At 43.5% G+C, this 17,784-nt stretch overlaps 1 long non-coding RNA gene across 1 annotated transcript in view; it reads left to right on the top strand.

Annotated features, from left to right (window-relative positions):
• The window catches only part of LOC139765873 (uncharacterized), a 209,814-nt gene that overhangs the window by 38,198 nt on the left and 153,832 nt on the right, over nt 1-17,784 (top strand). Inside the window, exon 3 of the long non-coding RNA XR_011716752.1 lies at nt 4,774-4,817. This is a non-coding gene — a long non-coding RNA (uncharacterized lncRNA). The remainder of the gene's footprint in view (nt 1-4,773; nt 4,818-17,784) is intronic.

Here is a 17,784-nt window from a genome sequence, read left to right as displayed (position 1 = left end):
GAATTGTAATCTCACCTTCGTTATGCATTTCTAGCTGATATTTCTTATCTTACCTTCATCATGCATTTCTAATATTTCTAATCTTACCTTCTGCATGCATTTCTAACTGATATATCTAATCTTACCTTCTTCATGCATTTCTAACTAATATTTCTAATCTTCTGCATGCATTTCTAATATTTCTAATCTTTCCTTCTTCATGCATTTCTAACTCATATATCTAATCTTACCTTCTTCATGCATTTCTAACTAACATTTCTAATCTTACCTTCAGCATGCATTTCTAACTAATATATCTAATCTTACCTTTTTCATGCATTTCTAACTAACATTTCTAATCTTACCTTCTTCATGCATTTCTGACTAATATTTCTAATCTTCGTTATACATTCTAACAAAAATTTCATTCATATTTTCCCCACTTCCACTTTCATGGTTATTCCATCACCATTGGCTTTGTATGTGGACATTTTAAAGCCTCATTTAAGGGGTCTGTATTTCTGTTCTCTGTATTTCTGTTCACTGAAGAGCTAATGGGTTTAACGTAGCCATCAGACCTTCTGGTAACACTTCACGATCTTTATACAAATGTCTTTACCTTTTTTCTTTCTCTTTTACAACTTTGTGTGGAAAAGGTTTACTGGCGACGCTGGCAATTTATCCATCGGTTTCACAATAGTCTGATTCCGTTCCTCATTTGTTCTTGAATCTTTTAAATACTCGATTCTGTTCTTCTGATTCATCTATGATCACATATCTCTTGTTCTCCTCTCAAGTTAATCTCCCGTTTTCTCTTCTGTGTGTGTGTGTGTGTGTGTGTGTGTGTGTGTGTGTGGAATTCCTTTGTCATATTCTGCACTCGTTGCTGCCGGCTTATGTGTTCTAATATTTGCCTACGTAGGCAGCAGATTAACTCTCGGGCACATTTCATTAAGTACCAAATGGAAGTCTGTATTCATTTATCCCTTCGCTATATTTTTCTGTTTTTGACTTTTATATTGCTCGGGAGTTTGTAAATGAAACTTGCCGTACCCGTTTTCTATATCGTATAATTGCTATACACAATATCTATCGATCCCGTTTTTCTATCCTGCTACTTTGATGATTCCAGTGTTGTAGTATCCTCAAGTCGCATCTTCAGGGATTGTTGATGGTGCAGTATGTTGGAGGAGCCGAGCGAGGGGTGCTCATCCTCCACGAAATATCATGCTGGGGTGTCCTGAATGTTTATGAATGTTACAAGGATGAGAACAAGGGAAAAACAGCGAATAGGTTTAGGTAGAATGTAAAGAAATCGTGCATGGGATAGAGCGAATTGGAGCAGTGTGATATACAGGGGGCGACGTGCTGTCAGTGGGTTGAACCAGGGCATATGAAACGGGAGAGGAGTCTAAGGATAGATCTGTGGGGATTATCTGTGGATGGTGGGGTTGATTTCATCTGCTCCTGGCGCTACTTCGTGACGTGGGTAAAGATGAATCTGTATAGAACATAAGACTACGTAGGTAGATTGATACGTGTGTGTATTGACATATAAAATGTGGCAAGAGGACTGATTAACTCTCCTTCAGTTATCTTCATTAACTGAATAAACACGACATGTCTGAAAGTAAGAATGAAACCAGAGAAGAAAGGTACACACTCGCTGCCTTAGCTAAACACGACCTCCGTCAGCAGGACCAGGTTCTGACCCACCTGAGTCATAATCTTTGCACGATGAAGGAAGGTACGGTGAGGGCAACCAGAATGGCCGGGAGGAGGATGGGTTAAGAGAGGGAGCGACGGGGGTTGTTGGCTTAGATATTAGAGATCAGTCATAGAAAACAGATTTCTTTTTTTCCCCGCCCACTGAAGTGTCTTTGATCAGTTATCTGGATAGTCTCAAGTTACAGATGAACTCCTACCCTTAGCAATGGCTATTGCTTCCTATCGATTTTCCTTTTTATATCACCTGTCTCATTATTGTTTCTCACAAGTGTTCAGTACAACTAAGACGAGAGATGTGACAGTGGGAAATTTTTTAATACTCCACGATGAAGCTTTGAATACAATTACTCCTGAAACGAAAAAGACTGTAAGAACGTATCACACAAAACCCCCCAACTGAAGGAAATGATTCCTACCTCGAAAATTTCAATACATATAACATAAAGTCTAATCTTATTCGATACTGTAGCGGTCGACATGCCAATTTCAAGACCAAAAGCAATACGGCTCTCTTGCTCATTGTGCATCGGTCAAAACAGAACTCTACTGCTATCACCAATTCAGTATATGTGTATCTAAATAGTGCTCAACTACGTATTTTCACGATCATGATACGTCTATCGGAGCAGAGCTCTGCTAGTCTCGCTGATGCAGTATACGTCTGTCAGAGCAGAATTTTACTTCTATTCGATTCGTTATGCGTCTTATCAAAGCATAGCTCTGCTACTGTCCGATCCATGATACGTCTTATCATAGTATCGCTCTCTTGCTCTCCAACTCCGTGTCCGTCAGTCAAAGCAGAGCTGTGCTACGCCTCTAGTAAATAGGCGTCTGTGGATGCTGCTCTGTACCATTCTCCTCCTCAGCGTTGGCCAATCAGGGCAGAGTCGTACAGCGTTAATCATTTCGGTGCGACAGAGACGATGCTTGCCGATCATTCATACGCGGTGCGTCGGACAGTGAATCAATACAACGTACGAATTCTTCAGTGACTTCCATAAATGTTTTTTTTTTAAACATCTTCCAGCGAATTTACATTACCCACATTCTTACCTTCCCTCCCTCCTTCCTCTCTCCCCCCCGAACCCTCGACCCAGGTAGTCACAAACACACAGACATTACTCTTGCGATCATTAATTCCCTCTAAGTACACAAGTTATCCCGACACCTCTCCCTGGAACCTGGCCTTAAGATAGACTACATTTTCAGTTCCTATCCCTTTGAAATACCTTGTCCACTCCCGTCTCCTCATGACTGGAAAATAGGACTAGGATTGTGCAGTCGAGTAACTGCAAGATAGAGACATAGAGATGAATTAGAAGGATGGAATTACGTGTATGTATAGATTCTTATGACGGAAGGAAAAAAAAATAGGATCAGTCGTTGTCTAATTATTTAATCAGATCCTTTAGTCAACGCGCTAATCCTCTTCATCAGAGACGCTGAGTCGTTTACAAGCCTGACTGGAAAATTCTGGGGAGACTACGAGGCTCGACAAGGGACAATCTGATGGAAAGATGTTGTTGATGAAAGACGCTTAATTACCGCGGGGAAATTGAGTCGAATTTCCGAAGTGGGAGGGAAAAAATATATGTATGTTCCTAGGAGGCAGGCGTCAGTTCATCACAAGGTGCAAGGCCCTCAACGGGAATCAGGAAAAATCCTATTGCCCAACATTACCAGCTGTGATGAAAGGTGATTCAAAAGTGATTCACCGGTGATCACTTGCATCAAAATTTTTTCTCTCCCTCTCCCACTTCATCATTTTGAACGAAATCCTCATTTGTAGCTAAGACTAAATCTAATCTGTTTTCGGAGCGAGTAGGTTTGTCCACTAATTGTGTAAGGGCACTGTCAAGCAGATATAGGTAGACTCCACGCCCCCCAAAGCTGATGGAAAGGGATATTCCCCACATAGATATGCGTGTAGGTTCAAATCTCCCATTACGATCGAATCTTGTTCGTTACGTATTTCTTTTCATTGATTATGAAGTCTTTCTGAGGGGGGCGGGGGGTGTCTCTGCTGGGGGAGGGCCTCTGGAGATTATGCCTCCTGCACTGAAGGAATGTGCAGGATACACTGAGTAGAGTCCTTCACGCATTGTTCATTATGTGCATGACAGGAAGGCGTCGAGCCTGCGCTGAAGGAATGTGCAGGATACACTGAGTAGAGTCCTTCACGCATTGTTCATTATGTATATGACAGGAAGGCGTCGAGCCCCCCCCCCCCCCCCCCCCCCCCCCCCCCCCCCCCCCCCCCCCCCCCCCCCCCCCCCCCCCCCCCCCCCCCCCCCCCCCCCCCCCCCCCCCCCCCCCCCCCCCCCCCCCCCCCCCCCCCCCCCCCCCCCCCCCCCCCCCCCCCCCCCCCCCCCCCCCCCCCCCCCCCCCCCCCCCCCCCCCCCCCCCCCCCCCCCCCCCCCGTCGGAAAAACTGGAAAAGTTTCAAGAGCAAATGGATGATTCATCTGCACGGAAGAAAAAGACCTGAGTGAGACTTAAGATGGGGTTTAAGGGGGTACAAAACGTAACTTTTTTTTTAATTAATAACGAGTGGCCCCCTTCAGATGTAAAAATTTTTTGTACAGGACCGCCCCCAAAAGCAGTCTGATAGAGCCTGAAATTTTCAAGGAAAAAGGAAAAGGCCCCTCGGGGGCTGCGCCCCGAGGAAGAAAAGGACACAGGATCAAAAAGTTTTCAAAATTTTGCGGGGGTCACGGTGGAATTTCCTCAAGGTGGTCCTTAGCCCTGTCTTTTGGATCCCGAGGCGTGAACCCCGCCTGAAAAGGCGGATAACCAGGGTCTAAACAAGTATGGGGAATATGTAGAAGGGGATCTAGGAAACTTAGAATTTTCTTTGTTAAATATCAAATGAAATCTGATTAAATGTAATGAGGTTGGGGAAACAGTAGAAGGAGGATTCAATGTTACGTCGAGAGGTATATAAACTACAGGATTTGTGAGTAAGCGACTTGAGAGCTGACGTTATGCTTAACCTCCCCATTAGTCTCTGCTATAGTAACTCTCATATCATGTGATATTGAATAGCTTTCTGTTTTTTTTCTTTCAGACACATCGGTGAATGGTGACCCTGTGTGACTGGAGGTTGATGAGGTAAGTACTGTCTTTGGTAATCAAAACACCGTACGTGTTTATGTTACTCCATTATTGTTCTTAGATGGTCTCTTTCTTGCTAGATGGTACACAGAAACATCACGATACCGTGGCTCATTTTCTGTCTCCCTAGATATGTAGGTGCGTGAAGTTTTCCAAAGCTCACGATTTCTTTATACCAGGGGTCCAGAAGCTAATTGATGTCTGCCTTTTTATATACTCAGCAAGGAAGAAATAGGTTTGTGATTGTCTTATGAAAGGACTGAATGATTTATGCGTTTAGCACACGCTTATACACACACACACACACACACACACACACACACACACACATATATATATATATATATTATATATATTTTTTTTTTTTCAAACTATTCGCCATTTCCCGCGTTAGCGAGGTAGCGAGGTATATATATATATATATATATATGGATAGATAGATAGATAGATAGATATAGATAGATGGGGGCACAACCTCTCTGTTAAAGTAAAGAGTCCATAGCCGAAGAGAAGAGAACAAAAATTAATCATAGGAAAGGGAACTCTTCTTCAGTGACTGAACCATTTTCTTCCATTACCACTTCCTTTTCTGTTCTAATGTCTTCAGTGTATACATATGAAAAAGTACATACAGTATTTTTTTAGGAAAGAGATATATGCAGGCATATGGACTGTATAATGAAACCCAACACAGTTGGTAACCTGTGTATCTCGAATTGTGAATAACAAATCCTCAAGTTCTATAAGTTCCTGTGAGGAGGAACTTGAGCTGTTTAATGCAACTTGCATTCCCTCGTTGGACAGCTATGCTGAGGCGCTGAAGTAGGATACCGGCTGTGCTCTCTCTCTCTCTCTCTCTCTCTCTCTCTCTCTCTCTCTCTCTCTCTCTCTCTCTCTCTCTCTCTCTCTCTCTCTCTCTCCTTTACTTGCTTGTATCAACAGGGATCCCGAGGAAACTTAAGAACCCTCACAGACCCCCCAGGATCCCAGCGTCTTTTGAGCCAGTAGGAACAAAGAGGATTTGTGGATCCATCCAGGCCGGTCCGTCGTATTCCCTGCTCTTCCGCTGTTCCTTGGAAGTCTTCAGCAGTCTCCTGATCTTCTGAGGTTGGTCTTTCTAGATGGTTGTCTGCCACGATAGAGGCGCATCTGTCTGCAATGCGATGTTGCTCCCGTCTGGCCACTTGCCTGTTCCATCTGGCCTGAGGATTCTTGGCTCTCTCTCTCTCTCTCTCTCTCTCTCTCTCTCTCTCTCTCTCTCTCTCTCTCTCTCTCTCTCTCTCTCTCTCTCCTCAGGGCAGTTGGTTGGTCGAGGCGGGACTTGTGGAGGTGAAGTCGTTGATCTTACTATGCCTCGCGTGCCCACCCAACAGGGCTCTTGTAACTCACTGCATTTGGGTTACCTTCCCATGGTGGCAACCTTCCCGTGGTGACCTTCCCATTTCTACCTTCCCATGGCTGCCTTCCCCTAGTGACCTTCCCATGGTGGCAACCTTCCCATGGTGACCTTCCCATGCACGATGGCTTATTATCCTTGTCACTATCACATCCAGTGTAGTTTCAAGTTAATGTCACTATCACATCCAGTGTGGGTTCCACTTAATATCACTATCACATCCAGTGTAGTTTCCAGTTAATATTACTATCACATCCAGTGTAATTTCCAGTTAATATCACTATCACATCCAGTGTAGTTTCCAGTTAATATTACTATCACATCCAGTGTAATTTCCAGTTAATATCACTATCACATCCAGTGTAGTTTCCAGTTGATATTACTATCACATCCGGTATAGTTTCCAGTTAATGTCACTATGACATCCAGTGTAGTTTCCAGTTAATATCACTATCACATCCAGTGTAGTTTGAAGTTAATATTACTATCACATCCAGTGTAGTTTCCAGTTAATATCACTATCACATCCAGTGTAGTTTCCAGTTAATATCACTATCACATCCAGTGTAGTTTGAAGTTAATATTACTATCACATCCAGTGTAGTTTCCAGTTAATATCACTATCACATCCATTGTAGTTTCCAGTTAATATCACTATCACATCCAGTGCAGTTTCCAGTTACAGAATCCTTCATGTAAGTTCCAGTTAATATCACTTTCACTGCCAATGTAGTTTCCATTTACAAAATCGTTTGTGTGTGAGTGTGGAGTTTTTACCTCCTCTCTTCACCAGTTCTTGTTACGATGTTCAGAAATTATTTTTGACTCTTTGAGTTTCACTCCATCTTTCCCAGCACTTTCTAAGGTATTTGATTTGGCACTCTGCTTCGACTGCTATATGATTATGACAGAAACGATGTTTTTCCTGTCACTTTCGTAATATTTTCTTGAAAATTATGACTTTTGTAATATTTTCTTGAAAATTATAATTTCACTTGTCATAAGATTACTTCCTGACGAAGATGTTTCCTTGTCATTGTGGCTGACATCATACCTACGACAAGAGGAACCGATGGTATAGACGAGGAGATCATTATAATTCAGCATGTTAGGGATCCACTATACGTTTTCTCTTATGCCAACACCTTACGTTACGTTTTCTTTTATGCCCTACATTATATAAGGGGTACTTGTGTTGAATTATCATTTAATTCCTCCTTGAGTTTGGGTCTTAATTATGTTTCAGAAAAATCACAGTGCATAAATTATTACACACACGTAATCACTGTACATTCCTAGATTATATTCCTAACAAGAATTATATATGAGAGTGAGTCTTGCGTCAAATACCCGTTAGAAAAGTGTTGTTGACAACTGGTTTGGATATGTGCCTGTAACCTTCCATAGAAAATGGGAGTTTCGCGAACGTGTCTGCTCTTGATATTGTGCACACAAAATTGGTCAGTACTATTAAGGTTGGGGATGTTTGCATATGATTATTCTGATTAACAGTTAAATGAATGAAATCATTTAAATCACATCATCATAAGACAGCCTTTTATATTTTTGTAGTTTCGTAACTTGATCATTTCTTTCGCCATCTTTGTGTCAGTTTTTAAACAATGTTGTGTATGTCAGGTAACAAGTTGGTATAGATTTGGACAAAGTCTGGTCGAAAATTCAGACTGTATGAAACACGTCATCAATTCATTTTACACGAATTTCTCTGAATGCGGGATCACTCGCAGGTTCATGCCATATTAATAATGGTATGTCCTGTTGTAGACTATTTTTTGGGGGGTGGCGTCGTTTTATTTCGACCACTGTGGAGCCCTGTGCTGTAAGGCATTGCGCAGTTGTTTGCCGGATGCAACTGTAGACTTAAAAGGATTCGAAGCGGAAGCCGAGCTACTGAATCGACTTCTCATTCCCGATTCGAAATCGAATCGAATCTCGAAGCTTCGCAAAGACCCCAAATAACGAATCTCGAAGCTTCGCAAAGACCCAAATAACGAATCTCGAAGCTTCGCAAAGACCCAAATAACGAATCTCGAAGCTTCGCAAAGACCCAAATAACGAATCTCGAAGCTTCGCAAAGACCCCAAACATGAATCTCGAAGCTTCGCAAAGGAACCTAACACGAATCACAACATTTGTTGTTACGGTGATTATGTTGATCTATCTCTGTCTATCTATCATTCTGATCGAACCATGAGAGAGTATTGGAAATAAACTCAAGATATTCATCATAAGAACCTTCATATTACTCGTGGGTGAAGGTCATAAGGTCACTGTCATGGCACCTTCTCGTTTCCCGCTACGATTTCCGTCTCTTAGAGAGGCACATGAGCGCCTCTGTCTTCGGGGAAAACATTTCGCGATCATCCGGCCGACTGGAGAGCCTCGAGCGGGGGAGGGGTAAAGTGTGAAGATGGGCGGTCCAGGATTAGCCACCGCCACGCCACGCGCTGGGAGAGTGGAGGTTGTGGGCTGAGCCGGGAGGCATAGGATCCTCCCCGCCACCCCACACACCAGAGAGAGAGAGAGAGAGAGAGAGAGGGTTGGGGTGAAGACGGGCAGCGGGAGATCCTCCCCGCCACGCCACACACCCCAGAGAGTGAGGAATGGGGTGAAGACGGGCAGCAGGAGATCCTCCCCGCCACGCCACATACCCTAGAGAGTGAGGGATGGGGTGAGGACGGGCAGCAGGAGATCTCCCTCTCCTCCCAACTCAGCTGCCGTGCTCACCTCGTCCCACCGTAGAGCACAGTGGCAGCTGCTCACCTGTTCATGACCAGAGCCTCTCACCAGAGCCCCACACAGGTACACCTCCTCCCACCCCGCTGACACTCATCATCACCAACGTCTTCCTCAACTTTAGTCATGGTCATAAAACCAAAAACTTTTGGGTTCTGAAAGTTTTTTTTCCCCCTCGCGAATACTTTTAAAAGTAATGTAGTGTAAGATCAGCTACGTCATCTCCGTAGACGCCAAGTGTTTGGAGATGTTACTTATCGCAGGGTATGATGGGTCGACGGGGAACTTTCCCGTGTATCACGTCTAAGAGAACATATATTCTTCCTGGAACCACAGTTCATTAAGTGTTGTGATGTGTGTGTGTGTCTATGTGCAGAGGCTATGGGTCAATTGAGTAGCTAGTGTTCGGTGTCTTCTTTATGGTAGTTGCATCGTGGGCATGAAGGGTCTTGGGGTATGTTGACATGGTGTTTATGGTGTGGTTTTTGATGTGCGCAAGTCTGGTGGGTTGAAATTTAAGACTGAGTTGAGAGGTCACTTGCATAGTGCTTGTCGGGTTATTTCAGAGTGCATGTTTCATGTCCGTGTTATAATTGTGCACTCATCCTTTGACTCATTTCTCCTTCCTTATTTCCATTCGCTGCCATGCACAGCCAAAGGTATCCAAGTTTTCTCCATTCATACTCACACCCCACCTAACCTGTCTCTTTGCACTGCCGAACCTCATGAACTTACTTTTATTTACATTTACTTTTACCTCTCTCCTTTCATGCACTATTCCAAACTCAGACACCAACTTCTGCAGTTTCTCCCTCGAATCTGCCACCAGTACTGTGTCATCAGCAAACACGAACCGACTCGCCTCCCACGCACCCCACCCAACCCCTGCACGAATGAGTCACAAAAGTTCCACCACCAAAACCCTTAAGCTCAGTCTCTGCCACCGTTAAGACTCCTGAAGAACCATTGAACTCCTATTTACCCATGTGGAAGTCAGGAGGGAGTTATGTATTCCCTCCCAGTCTCCAGCCAGTCTTCCTCCTCCCCTCCCATCTAATTTGTTTCATCTTTTTATGCCTCGCTCTCTTACTCTGTCTCCCTTACCTCTGCCTTTCCTTTCCCTTCTGTCCCTTCCTGTCTTTTCCTCTTAGTTTAGTCATCGCCAGCATCACTCACCAGCGGGCCTTTCATTCGCGTGCCAAACACCGTGCTGTGGCTGAGACTGGACAAGAAGATCCTGGAATTGATGGTACTTTATCACATGTATGTGATTTTATTGTATTCAAGCCATAGTTATGACATGACGGACTCACAAATTATTTTTGCAGGAAGTCATCTTGGAGGTCTGATTGTAGGAAGTCATCTTGGAGGTCTCTAATTGTAGGAGGTCATCTTGGAGGTCTCTGATTGTAGGAAGTCATCTTGGAAGTCTCTAATTGTAGGAAGTCATCTTGGAGGTCTCTAATCCACCCAGAACATCGGTGACCCGAAGGTCAGTGCTGATTTGAGGGAGAGGATTCTTTGGTCACTTGCCTAAGTAGAAAATGTCCTCTCCTCTCCTCGTGCCTGTGATCCAGACCTGGGAATCCTTTCGGATCCATGAGATTGCAATCGTCGTAATGGAGAAAAGACAGCCAGTAGGAACAGTTCCCTTTACAATAGTGTTTTGAAAGAGCAGGAGTGAGGTAAGAGAGCGTGCGTGTTTACAAGAGCTTCCGTCGTCTGCACACCTCAGAGACACGGAGTTCAGCGAGTAAGTGTGTATACAGAGAGCTCCACCTCTCTCCACCCTGCGCACGGAATGTCATTTGTCCCGCAGGATTGAACTGACGATCGGTAAATGGCTTTGCGTTTTTAATAGCGACTAGTTCATCCGGGGTTTCCAGTTTTTTCCAGTTTTTAGCAAACTCTTCTTCTTCTTCTTCTTCTTCTTCTTCTTCTTCTTCTTCTTCTTCTTCTTCTTCTTCCAGCGTAGTAGAACGTCTTCGTCCTAAGAGATACTCATGTTACTGGGGCCTGTGGTGTGTATAGTGTGTGATGTGCAGCGTGTGTCTTGCGTGGGTGCCTGTTTTAAGGCTTGCAGAATTCGTCCTATTGTGTAACATTCGGCCAAACCGTGCGTGGGTGACCGACGCTCACAGACGACAGAAGATGGGAAAGATGAAGAAAATGTCACACCATAAGTACGTGAATATTTCACCCTTTTGAATATCGTCGGCGTAAATCATCTCAAAGTGTGGGTCATAGAGACAGCTTTCTCCCAGGTCTTAGTCCTGTGATTATCGCTTACTGTCGTTTTCTCTCCTGCGATTCCCATTGCACGGAGGAGCACGGTGCAGGCAGTACACCAGTGATTGAGATCCTGAAAGGGAAGGACCAAAACTGTAAATGTGATCTGCCGTTGTTGTGATGAAAATAAGAATGAAAATGAATACATGGAGTAGTGCTCTGGTCCTTCGCTCTTCCATATTGCATTAACTTTAGGAGGCGTCTATGAGAAGAAAACCATCAGCACTGCTCTTGGAAAAATAGACCACAGAAGCGATCACAGAGCCACACATCCTTCCCTATTATCCCTATACACTTAGGGATGGTCTGTGCTTACAGGACCATGGTTCGCGGAGAAACTCGACGTACCTAATGGCTCAGACATCTCTCAGTAGTGCACATGGCCTACACGTATTTAGTGCACCTGCTGGAACATCCCTCATCATGAGGGACATGAGGGATGTTTGTCACATCCCTCATCACGTTGAGTCATAACTTCACAGAATATATATCTAAAAGGGTGACGGAATGTAGGCAAATTCACAAACGATGAATGTGAAAAGAAAGATAGAATCTCTGATCTCATAGAAGGCAAAGGTCTCGGAAAGGTATTAGATATGAGTTGACGAATGGCCTTAGATACAGCTCCTCAAGATGTCCACGTACGTTGAAACGTTAGAGTCTTGAGGTCATGCTCCTCAGTGCTTCATTACAGGAACGACTTCGTACATCAAGTCTGTTGTCCATCTAAGTAACACGATACTGGCCGTGCAGTCGATGGGGATAAAGACGTATGGGGAAGGAAACGGGGAAAATAAGAGTTCGGGCAGGAGATGCCCCGGGGAAGTCGAAGTTTCGAATAGTTTGTGTCTGGTTGTGACACCTCGGGAAAAGAAGTTTCAGATCGAGTCAGCGAGAAGAGAATGGTTGGGTCGGGTCATCCAGTCCGACGACTTTTAAGACGGTAGAAAGTTTTTAGTAGCTTCGCCTCCCAAACCTCTTTTGCAAAAGTTGCCCCAGCTGAAATCTTTTTCTTATTCATTCTTTTTTTTTTTTTTTTGGTACTGGTGCTTCACAATGTAAATTTTTCATTTCGTTCTTCTTCTTCTTCTTCTTTTTCTTCTTCATCATCTTCTTCTTCTTCTTCTTCTTCTTCTTCTTCTTCTTCTTCTTCTTCTTCTTCTTCCTCTTCTTCTTTTTCTTCTTCTTCTTTTTCTTCTTCCTCTTCTTCTTCTTCTTCTTCTTCTTCTTCTTCTTCTTCTTCCTCTTCTCCTTCTTCTTCTTCTTCTTCTTCTTCCTCTTCTCTTCTTCTTCTTCTTCTTCTTCTTCTTCTTCTTCTTCTTCCTCTTCTTTTTCTTCTCCCTCTTCTTCTTCTTCTTCTTCCTCTTTTTCTTCTTCCTCTTCTTCTTCTTCTTCTTCTTCTTCTTCTTCTTCTTCTTCTTCTTCTTCTTCCGAGCTGAAGATTTTATTTATTCTGTACTGCTCAAGTTACCGAGTGCTTCTCATATCCTTAGAAAAAGTCATTGTTTTGCCATACTTTGATTATACTATTTGCTTTTTTCTATCGTTCTGTTACGTCCAGCACATTCTCATTCTGAAGTACATATCATATGTGAAATCCTTCACGTGTGAAGTCCTTTTTTTTTTACTATGTTAACTCAGAATTATACTCACCCTGACCTTCTCTCGACTCTTCTTTCTTACTAAATACCTTTTTTTAGAGTCTATATTTCCACGTCATTTCAGCACTGTATGTCATTATGTATACAGTCAGAAAAACTTTCCTTTAAAATGTATTTGCCAGCTTTGTGTACCACATAGATTCTGTGTTAAGAGACCGAGAGAACCAGGAGTCTAAATGAAGGGGGAAATCCTAGTCACTTCTTTTCCTACAAAGCTGAAGTGGGTAAAATGGATGATCCTTCCTTCTTTTAGTTTTGATTGGATGGTCAGGAGGGGAAGAGGAAGCTTTTGGAGAGGGGAAAGGTACAGATAAGAATAGAGTGGAAGTTATATTATGGCGTGTGCGTAGAGATGTATTGGGAAGAGCAACTTGGGGTATGTGGATGGTGTGCTGGAAATGCGATTTTGGTACATTTTTATGTACCCACGGCAACCTTTGGGTGCACGTGTCTAGTGGTTTAACTTGATGGTTTAGGAAGGAAGTTAACTAAGCTGAGTTGAGCTAAAGATTGCTCATGGGGCGCATTGATAGATGGCTGGAGTCTGTCTTATGTGCTTGCATGCTCTTGTGTGTAACACGATTGTGAGCCTGTCTGGAAACTTTAAAAGGCTCTGTGTGAACTCCGTGTATGGAGCTTCTCGTAATATTTTACTCTGAGGCTCTGTGTGAACCACGTGTGTGAAGTCCGTCTTAAAACTTTGAGGGTCTGAGTGAACCACGCGTGTTGAGCCCCTCTCTTGAAATTTTGAGGCTTAGAAAAGGAAATTTTGATGACTCTGGGAGCTTCATGGTGATTTCAGCAGTATGATGATATAAGTAAATTGCACCATAATTAAGTTTCCCCTGTAGATATCTAGCGTATTTTGCTATAATTGTTTATGTTGTTGGTCGTTTGTCCATTCTTTGTCAGAGGCTTTGCTAATATCCCATTGTACGACTGTGCAGTTTATTCCTCATCGTCTTGTAAATGCGTCTTTATTTCTGCACTGATTGCAGTTGTGGAGATGGTGCCTTTAAGCATCTAAAAGCCGTATTGGTTCTTGTTATAAAGGCATTTTCTCTTTTCTATATTGCTCTGCAAGTCTAAACTAACTATTCTCTCATAAATTTTCCTTGTTGATCCTAAAAGGGAAGGTGGTCAGCAGTTTTCTTTGGGTCAGTATCCATTTTCTTTAAACTTGGGGTAGGGGGGAGAGTTACGTGTCTTCAGGAAAACGTTGTAGATGGTGAGAAGGTAATGAGAGACTTGATACTGTAAGGCGCTCATTTGATTCCTTGGGTATTTGGCTTTTTTCCTGGGGGAGGGGGGATCTGAGTTCATGGATTTTATGAATGGCTGTTCTTCACTTCAGCACGTTCATTCCCAGTCTGACAGCCTGGCAGTAAGGGTCGGCCGTGCTGAGTCTATCTATGGTCGGATGTAGGATGACTCTTTCTTGATCAGATTCAGCCACTCAGTCTTGGGGCTATAATGCCTTATTTTCCCCTCAGATATACCTTTTTTCGAAAACCGATTCTCACTTTTACACTCGTTCGTACGCCATACCTCGACTCTCATTTGTTTTGTTATTGTTGGGATTCAGATATGTGCCGTCGCTACGTCGATTCCTCTATAGTCGTCTAACTCTCTCCTGCCAGAAAGCTTTTGGATCATTATATACTTTTGTGAGGTGAAAAGGTTGATCATGTCTTCCCGGTGCTTGTTGTGTTTTACGTTTGATTTTTGGTTTTTTCCTGCGTCAGTCAGGGTCAGCTGGAGGGTTTTATGATGTTGGTAAAGTGCATACGGTCTAGCTGTGGGTGTGGGCGTCGTAGGCAAGTACGTGGGTGAAACGTTGTTTGATTTGTGTCATAACCTGAGTGGGTTGTGGGCATAATAATGTCTTCTGTCTATTGGATTTTTCTTTTTTATTACGTCTTCCTACCATGTCTCTAATACTTTATTCCTTCATAATTCTTCCCTTCAAGGTCTACTACATTGAGAGGATCAAAGATTATTCCTTCTGTATACAACACGTTCCAGTTTGCTGTTGTGAGTTCCCACCCATTGTGATCTCGGTGTGACGATCAGAGAGGCTGAGGGTGGTGATTCTCATGGTAATATGACCGCTGCTGCTGCTTCTGCTGGTGGAATCACCTTGTCTGATGCAGGTGCTGTGGGGAATTAGTTTTTTTTTTCCTCCTTCCATTTCCGGGAATTCTGTCTAGGAGCTCTAGGTCTGATTGGCCTACGGTAGCTGAAGACTTGTGCCACATGCATAATGAGGGTGAGTGTGTGTGTGTTCTTTGGATTATCACTTTTCGTCAGCGAGAAGAGGATTATTATTGTGGTCTTGCGACAGGAGAATATGTAGAAAGGGACGTTGAGTGGGTGAGTAAGTGAGAAGAGAAGGAAAGAGAGGAAGACGGGAGAATGAAGTGGTTCCTTCAAAGATAGAGTAGAAGAAAGAGAGAGAGGAAGACGAAAAGATTGGCTCTCTATGTTGGAATGGCAACTGCGACGGTGCCGAGAGAAAGAGAGAGAGAGAGAGAGAGAGAGAGAGAGAGAGAGAGAGAGAGAGAGAGAGAGAGAGAAGGTGGATTGCCAGAAAGTTTTTTTAGGTTGTTCTCAGTTGAGGAGCAAAAAAGACTCATCCGTGGAGAGAGAGAGAGAGAGAGAGAGAGAGAGAGAGAGAGAGAGAGAGAGAGAGAGAGAAAGAGAGATCCCAGCGTACTTTATGTAGATGAGTGTTTAATCTTACGAGTGATGAAGAAATGATAGCATAGAGAAAAAAAAAAAGAATTGGGAGAGGAAGAGGAGCGTGGCCAGATAGATATCTCCGGTCACCGTTATGAAAGGATCCAGAACAAGATAGTTAGGGTTGGATATAGAGGAAGAGGGTGAGGTGCGTGTGTATAATCTGCAGCAGTGACCCGTGTTATTGGCTCTGCCGACAGAAAAGCATCACTCACGGGAAAGCAATAATGATTGTCAGAGTTTCAGATAAATTAGACAGAATCAAGAGGGCCGCCGGAAGATCCCTATAGAGTTGAAATAGAGAGATAGATGTGAAAAAAAAAAGAGATACATCGGACAGAAGATTGCTTAATGACGAACGAGTCAGGAGCACACGTAAGGTACCTATCAAATCGTTCCAGATCTGTGAGAATGGAGAAGGAATGAGCCACACTGTGGGCCTCACTGCTGTGGGCCTCACTGTCTCCATTGGCAGCGCGAAGGGAATTCTGCGACTCTTCTGTGATGTAGGTTGAAGCCTCTTGTCCACAGATCCTCAGGAAGGTGGTGAGAGATCGGAGCCTTCATGTCCCAGGAGGTGAGGGGTGTCGAATGAATGAGACAGCCAGCAGAACAAGAGGAACAGCAGCAGAAGTAACAGACAGTAGCAAGATTTAAGACCATTGAGGCGGGTAATAGAGTCTATGATATGTATGTTGCAGTGAGCACTTCCTTGAGTCTTTTGTCTGGTGCTGGTTCGATGGTAACAGATGACAGTCAGAACGAAGACGAATTCCAGTGAAACGATCATTTAGATACGTGGATCGCAAACAAAAAGGGATATTCTGAAATGCGCTCTCTCTCTCTCTCTCTCTCTCTCTCTCTCTCTCTCTCTCTCTCTCTCTCTCTCTCTCTCTCTCTCTCTCTCTCTCTCAAAAAGAAAAGGCAAGAATAGACAGATTGCCACTACTCTCGACATCTTTCTCTCATACTGTCAACAGGATCCACACGAGGGGTCAGGGGTTCTAAGCACCCCAGGGCTCCGTGTACTGTAGAACCATATCCTCTGAATACTTCATGATGCTTAGGGGTCACGTCAGGTAAAGCCGAAAAAAAAGAAAATAAAAAAAAAAAAACGCAAGAGGGAGCTTGGAAGCCTGTATAGTGCGAGTGGAGAAGGATCAAACACCCTATCATGCAGGTTGGAGTGAGGTGGAGGAGGAGGAGGATCAGGAGTCTTTATGGATCTAAGTGGATGAGAAAAAAAGGGAAAAATGTAGAGTTGTTTCTTATAGCTGGACCCTTATTGATCTCTTGTTAGGATCTTTTTGGTGAAGTGATGTTCAGACGGATCTAAAACTAAAGTTATATTGAAAGTATATTCTCGAAACTCAGAGGGGGAGAAGGACGTGCATGTTGAACAGATAGTATTGAGAACAGTGTCTTGCCATTCGTTTGACAACAAATCAAGACATTGTGGTAAAGTTTCCCCATGCATTCTACAATCATCAATCCTGCCAAAAATGAGACAAAGAAGGGAATATATATATATATATACAAATAGATACAAATGTTGATGAAAGATTCAACGTTTCGTTGTGGCTTAAGTTTATATCGATAAATGACATAGAAATGTAATGTATGAGTACTACTAAAGAAAGCCTGTACGAAAACAGTATGGTTCCTTGTGTCAGACGTAACAATATCTCCAGAGACTTGATGCTCAGCAGAACCCCAACCCGCCGGACACGATACCATATATCAATTCTTTTTTCCATAGAGAATCCCAGTACATACGAGTACATATACTGGTACCTATGACTTCAGATTTTGCCATATAGGCAGCGGCATCGAGTGTCTATATGTCTGTCTGTCTGTCCATGTTGGTATTGCTCATTCTCGATTTGATCCACGAAACTGGTGGATGTAGAAACGTGTGTGTGTGTGTGTGTGTGTGTTTGTGTGTCAGAATCAGAGCAGCTGTAAGACAGACAGGCGGCTTTAAGGGGGGGGGGGGTCACCAGTGACAGATGGTTTGCACAGCCTGGGTGGGTGGCGTGCGGCCACACGCCTGTCACTTGTCATGTTGGTGTGGCGTTGATCTGGGTCGCGAGGTTGACCCAAATTCCCACAGGACTAGGTA

The sequence above is a fragment of the Panulirus ornatus genome, chromosome 4 (genome assembly GCF_036320965.1).
Source record: "Panulirus ornatus isolate Po-2019 chromosome 4, ASM3632096v1, whole genome shotgun sequence".
Taxonomy (NCBI): domain Eukaryota; kingdom Metazoa; phylum Arthropoda; class Malacostraca; order Decapoda; family Palinuridae; genus Panulirus; species Panulirus ornatus.
Note: the sequence above shows the minus strand (reverse complement) of the source record. Positions and strands in the feature narration are given on the sequence as shown.